An 11,974-nucleotide genomic window follows, 5' to 3' on the forward strand; every position below is an offset into this window, starting at 1 on the left:
TATCTTCCAGATAGCGCCTCTCCGGGACCCTGGAATAACTGACCTGCCAGACGGGTTCACTAACCCTAGACTGGTGACCCGTCAAGGCAATCAACAAACAGCCTGCCCTGGCACTGAGGGCCAGGCCTGGGTCTGTGGCCATGCAGCAACAGGGAATCTGGGTAGATGTCTGTGGCCCATGTTACCACCAAAGGCCATGCAGATGTTCCTGGTCTGGGCTGCCACCTGGGGCCATGTTGAGGTCCAAGGACTGCACAGAGCTGGCCCCGCCCCTCACCAGCTGCAGCACTCAGGCTGGCTGCTAGCTGTAAGCTTGAGAGAGCTCTCTCACTACCCCACCACTCTCCCTCTTTCCCCATAGAATGGGAGAGTTTGCCCAGGTGGTGTGGGAGTGAGAGAACTGGTCCAGCCCCTTGCCAGCTGCAGCACTCTAGAGAGCAGGTGCTTCTCCTCACCTGGGCAGTGTGGTAGAGCTGGCCCTGGTGCCTGGGCAAAGTGTCAGAGCTAGCCCTGTGGTATGGGTGCAGGAGGGTGGATGAGCTGACCAACTCAACTACCACTCAGGCCCAGATCCAGGGTGTGGGGTTGGCCCACCCCAACATCCACCCCATCCATGAACTGATGAACCACATGAAGGGGCCAGTCCTGTAGAACCAAAGCTGCAGCACCTCCATGACATGGGGCAACCATAGGACATCATCTGAAATGAGTCCTGTGAGGATCCAGCATTGATAGGGTACCAGAAGCCGGAGGTCTCAAACCGGACCAAAGACTCATAATAATAGCATATGCAAGAAAAGCTGGGCAAAAGGGTAGACTGTGAGATGCGCCACTGTGACACACCAGGGCTTCCATGGTGAGATTTTGTTTGTTTTGTTTTCTTTTGGAAACAAGGTTGCAAGGGCAGAGCGCAGATGCAGATACGGAGGGAGAGGGAAATGAGGGGATTGGGGTGCATGATGTGAAATTCAAAAGGATCAATAAAACAGTTAGAAATAAATAAATAAAAAAATAAAAATAAAAAATGTGAGGCTCTCAATGCAAATAGTCTGCACACTTTTGGGACAGCTACCACTCTACAGAGCACATTTTCCTTATATAAGAACCAATGTTTTCTATCTACCATCTATTATCTATCTATCTATCTATCTATCTATCTATCTATCTATCTATCCATTTATCATTTATCTTTATTATCACCTGTCAATTTATTTATTATCTATGTATCTTTTAAAACAAAGCTGTCAGGGTCCACTCCCCAACATAAATTATCTCTCTGGACGGGTGTGGAGGTGCGGAAATAAAGACACAGCTCACATGGTTTTATCGGGAGGGATATTCTCAGTGATCCCTCATGAAATCCTGAGTTCACATGCTGAAAACTCCCCAGTGTTTATTCTCCAAACAGCCTTTATACCAAAATGTAAACTGAGGGGGGGGCGGGGAATTCATTAGCATTCTGTTTCCTAGGTAACTTATGCCTGCTCTGTCAGGTAGGTTGAATTAGCATCTCTATTCCAGGCATCCTCCAAATTACAAAAAAGGAGCAAAACAACACCCTGACCCTTTGTTAGGGTAGCAACAGCCTGTTTGGAAGGCTATGGGACCACCTCAGGTGTGACCTATGGCTTGAGAGTCTGGCTGCCATACCATGTAGAAACATGGGCCTACAATCCACTCTCTCTTATTAATTTTAATAAAACCCATGCTTCTGCTACACAAAGCCTCATGAGACAACTGTTAGTCTTGTTAGGTTGAATGGCTTTTGACATTCTTATCTTCTATTTTTCCCATGCATACATTCATATATATACCATAGTGTCTATGAATGCTTGCCTGTGTATGTACATACAGAGGCTGGGGATCAGCTTTGGGTGTCTTCCTTCATGACTCTGTTTTTGAGACAGGGTTTCTGAAAGGACCTGGAGCTCACCTTCTGGCTAGACTAGGTGGCCCCTGAAATGCCAGGGTTCATCTGTGTCCATGCCCACTACACCCACCGCTAATGTTATAGGCACCTGTCACCACTACTGGTTTTTACATGGTTGTTTCTGCCGCTGAGCTATTCACTTGACTTCCAGTCAAATCCTCTTACCTCAATTTCCAAACTCGCCATAGCTGGGCTGGAGTTACAGAGGTAAGCCACTACACCCAGCACTTTTCTGTGAGTTCTGGGATTTGAACTCAGGTCATCAGGCTTGCATGACAACTACCCTTACCCCTGAGGCCTTTTCCTCAGCCCAATTTTTCCTTTTTATTTTTTATTTGGTCCAGAACCTCTGCCCAAGGAATGGTGCTGATGACATTCAGATTGATCCTTCCTGCCTCAATCAACTTAACCTACGTAATCAGGAGCCAACCTAATCTCACTAATCCTTTATAAGCATGCCTAGAGGCTTGTCTCCTAGGTCATTCTAGATTCTAGAGCCTGTCAGACCGACAATCACACCCTGCTACAAGCATTGTTGAGCATCACACCTTGCTCTTTTGACTTGCATAAGAAAGACCCCACCTCCTGTTAGATGCTTTATTTTTAATACGTGTGAATGCATTGCCTGCAATATCCATATGTACATCCCAACACTTGGGAAGCAGAGGCAGGCGGATCTCTGTGAGTTCGAGACCAGCCTGATCTACAAGAGCTAGTTCCAGGACAGGCTCCAAAACCACAGAGAAACCCTGGCTCGAAAAACCAAAAAAAAAAAAAAAAAAAATATCCATGTGTACCATGTGCATGCCAGGTGCCCAAGAAGGCCAGGAGAGGGCACTGGAACTTACAGACGGTGTGAACCACCATATGCACCATGTGCTGGGAACCAAACCTGGATCCTCTAAAGAGTAAGCGGTGCTCTTAACGACTGAGCCATCACTCTAACCCCCACCTCCTGATCTTGAAGCCAGTGGTTTAACTGCCAGTGACTAGAACCACCCATTCCTGAGACTTATCTGCACCCAGTACTTTAAAATAGACCTTGATAAAGCAGTAGAAGGAGAAAACGACACAGAGTGAGCACACTGCCTGCCCAGTCGGAAAGGGGATTGATACAAGCATGAGTCACACTGCAGGTGATAAAGAATGCTCTTCCTGCGTGTGTTTCCCATCTGCCGTCGCTAAAAAGTAGTGGACGTGTGGGACCTGGGTAGAGCCTTGCCTGCTGAGGCTTGTTAAGACCGTTCCTGCACCACGCCTGCCACCGTCCAGGCTGACCATCCACCACTGTGCCAAGAACCTGAAAGACCACAGACGGCCTCTGTTGTTTAAAGCAAGGACTCATTGCCCTATAAACTTCCTTCCCTAACCCAGTGGATCAAAGTTTCTGCCATGATGAGCGTTTCATAGTCAAGCACTAGGGAAGGAGGGGCACAAAGCTAGAAGTTCAAAGTCATCCTCAGCTACATATGGAGTTCTAGGCCAGACTGTGCAACATGAGATCCTGTCTCAAAAATAAAAACAAGCCCAAAGCAAAAGAACCCAAATTAAAAGAAACAAACCAGGCAGGAAAGTTCAGGTCTTGGGGACCCAACAACTCAGTGGTCCAGCCCTGGAAAGTCTTCAATATTAGATTGACTGGAATGAGAGAGTCCTGGGAGGTTAGGGAAGCGCGTTACTGGGTGTATCAGTGTAGGCATTTCCAGGGGTGACCGGCATGTGGGACAGAAGTTGAGGGGGAAAAGCTTGCTCTAACTAGAGCTAGCACCACGCCACAGACAGAGGCCCAGAGGGAACAGGAGGAGGCCTGCCAGTAGAAGCCTGTCTGTGTCTGCCTCCTATCCATCTTGAGATGAGCCTCTTCTGTCCATCACATTCCACCTCCACCATGATGTTCTATCCCATCACACAAAGGCCAGAGGCAACAGAACCAAGTGACTGTGGACTAGAGAGCCAAAAGAAACCTCCCCTTTTTGATTTACTTTTTCCAGGTGTTTTGTCGTGGTAACGGATATTAGCACAAGTCTTTTACATGTCAGTGCTATATTTTAGAGTCCTGGATTCAATTGCCCCCCTAGTTGCTTAGTATTGTAATAATATCCTGGAGGGGGCGGGCTGGAGAGATGGCTCAGAGGTTAAGAGCACTGGCTGCTCTTCCAGAGGTCCTGAGTTCAATTCCTAGCAACCACATGGTGGCTCACAACCATCTGTACTGAGATCTGGCGACCTGCTCTGGCGTGCGGGCATACATCGAGGCAGACAGTTGTATATATAATAAATAAATCTAAAAAAAAAAATATCCTGGAGGGGAGAAAGACAAGAATACAGGACAGACTCTAAGGGTCTTGCCTGGAAATGGCGGCCAGAACAGACCTGACGCTCAGCAGCTTCGGTGCCTCTGCACTCTGAGTCTCAAGTTTCCTTGTTACCCAGAAAAGCAATCACGTTCAAAGGGTTGCTTTCTTTCCCCTCGTATCCTCCCTTGCAATCCACAGAAAAAAGTCTGTGGATTTTTTTTCCAAGTGTCCGTCCCTGTAAACAATTGTATTTTTGCCTCCAAGAATAGCCGCGTGCTCTCAGAATTTTCCCTTGCTTGAATGTCTGGTCCCCAGCTGGGGCTGCTGCTTTTGGGGACATGTAGAACCTTTGGTGTGTGACAACTGCTTGACAGACACCGTCCCCTAGGAGCTCCTTAAAGGCTACATCCACTTGAGGATCTAGTCTAGTGTACTTCCCTGACTGGCTGTTAGGAGCCACTCTGTGTACCCTCCCCCCACCACTAAGGCCCTCGGTCATGCCTTCCTGGTCCCTTAAAAGCCTGTTGAGCATTCTGTCACAGCAATGAGAACTGTAATACACTACGGTGCTGTCTTGCTTGGCCCAGGAGCTGGGGACAATACAAGAAAGGAAGGGTAAGTCACAGTGTCTCAACTCAGTCCATCAAAAGTCCCATCTGCTATGACCCTGCCCCTGAGGCTGCTCACACCTTCCAGTGGAGACCAGTTGACAATCCATGTACCCTAGGCCAAAGAAAGCACTTTTGACTAAAAATATTCTAAGGGTTAAAACTCCAGCAAAGATACTCAAAACAGAATTTAAAATTAAGGCCCTAAATCAGTTTCCCGAGACTGGAGCCACACGTGGTATTCCTGTCACCTCGGAGAAGAGACTCCAGAACAAAGACAGGAAGTTACCAGGTTCACAAAGCTACACACATACACACACACACACACACACACACACACACACACACACACACACACACACAGAGGCAGACCTACTCCACTGGGCCAGATCCCTCCCCTAAAGGGCTGCCAGTGCCAGCATAAGACAGGTCACCAGTAGAACTTGAATTTGGGGTGAACAATGAGTACATTTTCTTTGTAAGAACGCCCCTGCTGTTATTTGATTGAAATTTAACAAGTCATCCTGTGTTTTATCTGGCAACCCTTCTCATCGCACTTTAAAAAAAAAAAAGTATCAGTATAGTTACAGCAAAGTTCAAGCAAGAAGGGCAGGAATGTAACTCAGCATGGAGAACGTGCCTGGCTTGCTCAAGGCTCTGGTCACCCCCGCCACCCCACAGTCCAAGAGGAGGGATGTGAGAGAGAACAGGGCATTTAAACCTGCCTGGTGGAAGTCAGTCAAGAAACAGTTATGCAGGGCTCAGGAGATGGCTCAGAGGTTAAGAGCACTGACTGATCTTCCAAAGGACCTGGGTTCAATTCCCAGCACCCACATGGCAGCTCGTAAGTGTCTGTAACCCCAAGATCTAACACCCTCACACAGTCATATATGCAAGCAGAGCACCAATGCACATAAAATGAGAATAAGTAAATTATTTTTTAAGAGAAAGAACAAAGCAACCATGCAAAGAGATGGGTTTTGTCGTTGATTTCCTCCCTGGTTAAAACAACCACGGTAAGAGCAGCAGGGAGTGGGCGGAAGGGACTTGGAGCTTCGCTATGCCGGATGGTCTAATTATCTGTCTTTCTCCCTCGTCTACCTCTGAACTCAGATCCTGGCAAAAATTGCTCATATTTTTCCTTTTTGGCAGCATAACTGAAGAGGAACTACAGAAGGGGAAAGGAGAAGGGTTTGCGTGTGCCCGAGTGACAAGTTGGAACAAAACAATAGCTTTATATTATAACACACACATGTATTTAATGAGCCCAATGAAATATTTTATGCGTTGCCTCCATCACACACCTGTGCGTTGTCTGCCCTGAAGACAGAGCTGGGGGGACTTGGGGCCACCCAGGTCATCCTTGTGTTTCTTCAGACATTTTTCTGAGGGTCAGATTCCTAGTGTATGACCAGGCAGGACTGGATGGGAACTTCAAGGGGTTCTTCCTGTTCTTTTGAGTTGAGAGCCCCTTAGTGGGCTTTTGTAGGCCACAGGAATTTCATAACTCAGAAAGAAGAATGTGTGTCCGTGTTTTTTGAGTTTTAGCGAGGGGACAAAGTAGCTTTGGTTTTACTACTGAGTAACAACCATAAAACATCAAGGACTGAACTTTATTAAAAGGAGAGAGAGAGAGAGAGAGAGAGAGAGAGAGAGAGAGAGAGAGAGAGAGGGAGAGAGAGAGAGAGCCAGCTAGACAGTGACAGTGGCAGCCAAACCTGCCCAAGGAGCAATTGTTCAAAGGCTGCTGCCTCCAGGCCTTCATTCTGGAAAAACCCTGGCCCCGCTGAGTCACTGCATAGCATGCCCGGACAGTCGGTGACAGAAGAGCATGGAGCTGTAATGATAAACTTTTTAGCCCAAAGGTTTAAGCAAGGTCCAAAGATTCTGGAATTTCTTCTCTTTGGGTCATATCCCGTGGGGGAGATCTGTTTTTCCTCCCTTCCTGACTGACACTGGCTGGGAGCAGATGGTTCCTATTTATCTTCTGAGAGTATAAGGGAGTCTAATAGCTGCTTCAATGTGGTGGGGGTACACGTGTTTGTGTGTGTACATGCACGTGTGTTTGCAGAGTGTGCCCTTATGCAGAGGAATAGGATCTCTTTAGTTACAGGCAGTTGTGAGCAGTTCGATGTAGGTGCTAGGAACCAAACTTGGGCCCTCTTCAGAAGCAGTTTATGCTCTTAACTCCTGAGTCATCACCATCCACCCCTAACCCCTGCTTTTCTTAAAATTTGTTTCTTTTTCCCTTCTCTTGTTCTTTTGTTAAATTTCCCAAACCTAGAGTTTTGTTTGTTGGTTGGTTGGTTTGTATAGTGGGGCAGTGCTGAGACAGGGTCTCTCTCTCTAGACCTGGTTGCCCTAGAGTAGACCAGGTTGGCCTTGAACTCACAGAGTTCATCAATAGGACAGTAAAAGTAGTCGCTGTCATAGGAAGCACAGATCATGGGCCTCCACAAGGCTTCTGGCAACAGCGCAAATTATGAACTTTGCCCCTAGTTGCAGTAGGAACACAGACCCAGATGAAGCTCCCAGAGGCAGCCTAGATGGTGACATCTACATGAATGACCTCAGGTGGCAGTCCAGGCCACCCACGTCGATATGGCCCCTCCAGGGGCAACATAGCCCACGGACATCAACACGGCTACAGGCCGAAGCAAAGACCGCAGACATCCCCATGGCCTTTGGTGGTGACATGGACCATGGACATCAACACAGACCCTGGTTTTAGTAAGAACCACAGAGCCACCAGATGTGGCTCTCAGTGACAGCACAGACCTGGACATCACTGGCAACACAGGACACTTACATCAACATGGCCCTCAGTGGCAGCATGGCCCATAGATATCAACATAGCTTCAGTCAGAGCCGCAGACCTCAGGCTTCATCGCAGCCTGGGCAGCAGCATGGGCCACAGACGCCAACATGACCTCTGGTGGCATCACAGACCATGGTGGTGGTCCATCGAGGAGGTCCAATTCAGAAAATGAACTGAGCCATTTCTTATTGCAGGTGTTGTTAGTGGGGAGGGGGAGCAGCTGAGTGAGTGCATCGGTGTAAGCTCTACGCTGCTGCACACTACCTGCTGACTGCACAGGACAACGACACGTCCCACTGTCCACCTCAGCCCTCTCTCGCCCCCATCACCACCATCAGTCTCCAGTTCTGCCCCTCTCCACAGTGCACGTACCACTCAAGTTTTCTGTCTTTCCCACTTCTCCATCATGTATGTGTTCATCGTATTGGTGCCTGTCTTATGAGGCAGGCAGTCTGGCTGGCTTCCACACCCCAGGCTCTGTTTCTTAGGCTCCCCTGCAGTGGATGTGACATGACCAAGTCCAAGTCAGTGATGTAGGTAGCTCTAGGAAGTGCCTTTGGGAGACTGTCTTCTAGTAAAGATTCATTTATTTCTATTTTATTGCGTGAGCGTTTTGCCTGTGTGTATGTTTGTGTATTACATGTGTGCAGTGCCCACAGACAGCAGAAGAGTGATTGGGTCTCCTGAACTGATAGGGAACAGGCAGGAGCTAACACTCAATGTCTGTCTACAGAGGTGTTTGGCTAATTGCTGTATGCAGTTGCCAGCACTCACTGAAAGGTGTGTGTGTGTGTGTGTGTGTGTGTGTGTGAGAGAGAGCGCCTAAGTTTTACCAATATGGTGGTTTGAAAGAAAATAGCCCCCAAAGGGAGTGGTACTATTAGAAGGTGTTTGAGGAAGCGTGTCACTGTGGGGGCCAGCTTTGAGGTCTTTTTCTCAAACATCACTCAGTGTGACACTCAGCTGACTTCCTGTTGCCTCTGAGTCAAGATGTAGGACTCTCAGCTCCAGCACCATGTCTGCCTGCGTGCTGCCACGCTCCCCACCATGATGACAATGGGCTGGACCTCAGAAACTGTAAACGAGCCACCCCTATTCAATGTTTTCTTTATAAGAGTTGCCATGGTCAAGGTGTTTCTTCACAGCAATAAAAACCTTAACCAAGACAACCACTTCTCAATTTTTTAAAGAATATTTACATCGTGTCACAGCTGCCACCACCATCAACCCCCAAATTCTTCAATCTTTCCAAACAAAACCTATTGGACATTACACTAAATGAAATAAAGCAGAGCTAGAGAGAAAAAGAATGAACAGTCTCTCAGGTCTCACGTCTGAAATAGACAAAGTGTAAGTAAGCAGAATAAAATGGGGGCTCCTGGTGGTGGAGGGGGAGAGGAATCACTGGGAATGAATGACAGGGTCAAAGGGTATATGGGAAGCTGGCCCTGCAGGATGAGCAAGTCATGTGACCTCTGTAGTTGTTTTTCTGTTACTGTGATGAGACGCCATGCACGCCTTTAGTCCCAGCATTCGGAAGGCAAAGGCAGGCAGAGCTCTGTGAGGTAGAGCCCAACCTAGTCTACATAGAAAGTTCCAGGCCAGCCAGAGTGCCAAAGAGAAACTTTGTCTCAAGTAAATAGATATAAATAAAAATAAATAAATAAAAACATACTATGACCAAGAAGGGGTTTACTGGGGCTAATGGTTCCAGAAGGACGGAGTCCATCATGGTGGGAGAAACATGGCCCGCAGGAGCAGGAAGCTGGCTCATCCTTTTCCTCAACACACAGGAAGTAAAATGGAGTTATGAACCCTCAAAGCCCACCCCCAGTGGTACACTTCCTCTAGTAAGTCCTCACCTCCTAAAGGCTCCATAACTTCCCCAAAGAGCGCCACCAACTGAAGACTAAGTGTTCAAATACTTGAGCATATGGGGAACATTTTTCATCCGTACCACCTCGTGTGTAAATATATTTGTGCTTGTGTGTATCAAGATAGGTATATTAGGGCTGGAGAGATGGCTCAGTGGTTAAGAGCATTGCCTGCTCTTCCAAAGGTCCTGAGTTCAATTCCCAGCAACCACATGGTGGCTCACAACCATCAGTAATGAGGTTTGGTGCCCTCTTCTGACCTTTAGGCATACACACAGACAGAACATTGTATACATAATAAGTAAATATTTTTTTTAAAAAAAATAGGTATATTAGAATGTTATGCTTCATGCTTTAATGTATCCAATGTTTTTTTTAAAAGAGTGAAAAAATAGTGATTTCTTTCTGTAGCATGATTAATAAAAACCCAGAGACAGATATTGGGGTTCAACCTGAAGTCAGAAATGCAAAACAGCCAGCCACCTACTCTTACCTCCACCTCAGTCTAAAATGGCAATCCTGCCTCCAGGAATCTCCGGATGAGACTGTGTGTGAGAGCTGTCTCCTCCTGTCTTATATTCCTCTCCAGGGCTGGGATTAAAGGCGTGCACCACTACCACCCGGTTTCTAGGGCAAACTAGAGTGGCAACTGGGATTAAAAAAAAAATCATTTGGTTTTTTAAAAGCAAGTAATTCTGTTTTGATAATTTTAGAATATTTTTGAGATTATAATTACATTATTTCCTCCTTCCCTTTTATCTCTCCAAACTCTCCCATGTGCTCCAACTGCTTGGTTTCTCTCAATTTCATGGCCTCTTTTCTTTAGTTGTTGGTGGTGGTGGTAGTGCGCGTATGTGTGCATGTGTGTGTTCCTAAATAGGTAGATGTAGCTTGCTGCTTGCTCTGTTGTGATAATTTTACTTCCCCTGTCCCTTTAAAGCTGGGATTCACGGCGTAAATACCGGAAAAGGCAGGACCCCGGCGCTGCATTCACAAGGATGCTGGCAGACAGATGACTGCGCTATTTGCCTGCTCCGCCAAGGCTTTGACAGAGTGAGCTCAGGTTTGGGGAATCCGCGATAACGCCCAAGGGTCGCCACATCCTTGAATAAGCTCTCAAGAACTCCCTTTAATCTTCCGTTCAGGCCCTTCCCTGAACTTAGCCAGTGCACAGACCTGTGAATTGGGCCGGGAAATCTGGAACTTGTTTGCTCGTCTTCCGATCCTCTCTGCGTTCTCTGGTTGGACAATCCTGTGATCACATCTGTTCGGTCTTTCAGGGTGTTGGGTGTCATTAATCTTCCGTCAACAGCCAGCCTTGCCCGCGTCTTCCACCATTAGACACTCCCTTCCCATCTGCCTCCAAGAGGAACAAAGCCTTCGCCATCCGTGCTGTCTTAACACAGGCATTATACATTTTTACTCACATGACTTCTTTTTGTCTTTCCTGATTCTATCTGAAAAAAAATTGTATTTGCTGTCACACACATTCTTTACACTAAATTTTCATAATGGATATATCAAACGTCAAGATATACTGTCCAGAGCTGTAATGATTCTCCTAATAGCTGTATGATCTCTGAAGAGGATACACTACTTTACATTATTATAAATACACTAAGGAGTTCTACATAGTTTTTTTAAACCTATTCCTTTCAGTTTTCAATGAATCTAGACTCTTGGTCATGTGGTGCACTGTTTCTACCAGTATCGTGTACTAAATCACAGCAGTGTAATCGCCATGAAATGAAAAGGCATATTTCTTTCCATCCACATGTTTCCTGTCAAGTGCACATCCCTCCAAACTGCCAGTGCTCCACTCAGGGACTCATTCAGCAGCTCCCTGAGATCCCAGGCAAAGTCTGTAAAACCATGCACATGGACCTTGCAGGCCAGAGCCAACCGGAAACCCATCCTGCTCTATAGTGGGATATTATTTGTATTTTAATAAAACTCACCTGAAGATCAGAGGGCAAAGCAGCCACACTAGTCAGTCATACAGGCCAGCGAGTGTGGCACACACCTTTAATCCTAGGACTTGGGAGGGCTTCTCTTTCTCCTCCTCCTCCTTCTCCTTCCACGGGCACATGCACACGCGCAAATTCAGACCAGGCTGGCCTCGAACTCACAGAGATCCGCCTGCCTCTGCCTCCCGAGTGCTGGGATTAAAGGCGTGCATCACTACCACCTGGCTTCTAATTGTTCTTAATAATAAAAAGCTGAAGTCAGTTATCAGGAGTGAAAGCTGAAGAATCAGAGAAGCACAGTGGCCTACTACCAGAGGGACCTTTTACCTCTACCAATGCTCAGACCAAAGGGGCAATCCTGTCCTCGGACTGCTTCCTCAGACTGCCTTTGAGCTCCTGTCTCCTCACACCTTATTGAAGGTGGATCAAATTAATACAGGCCAATTGTTATAATATAAAAGCAACTTTAATATAAATGGA

The sequence above is a fragment of the Microtus ochrogaster genome, unplaced genomic scaffold (assembly GCF_000317375.1).
Source record: "Microtus ochrogaster isolate Prairie Vole_2 unplaced genomic scaffold, MicOch1.0 UNK20, whole genome shotgun sequence".
Taxonomy (NCBI): domain Eukaryota; kingdom Metazoa; phylum Chordata; class Mammalia; order Rodentia; family Cricetidae; genus Microtus; species Microtus ochrogaster.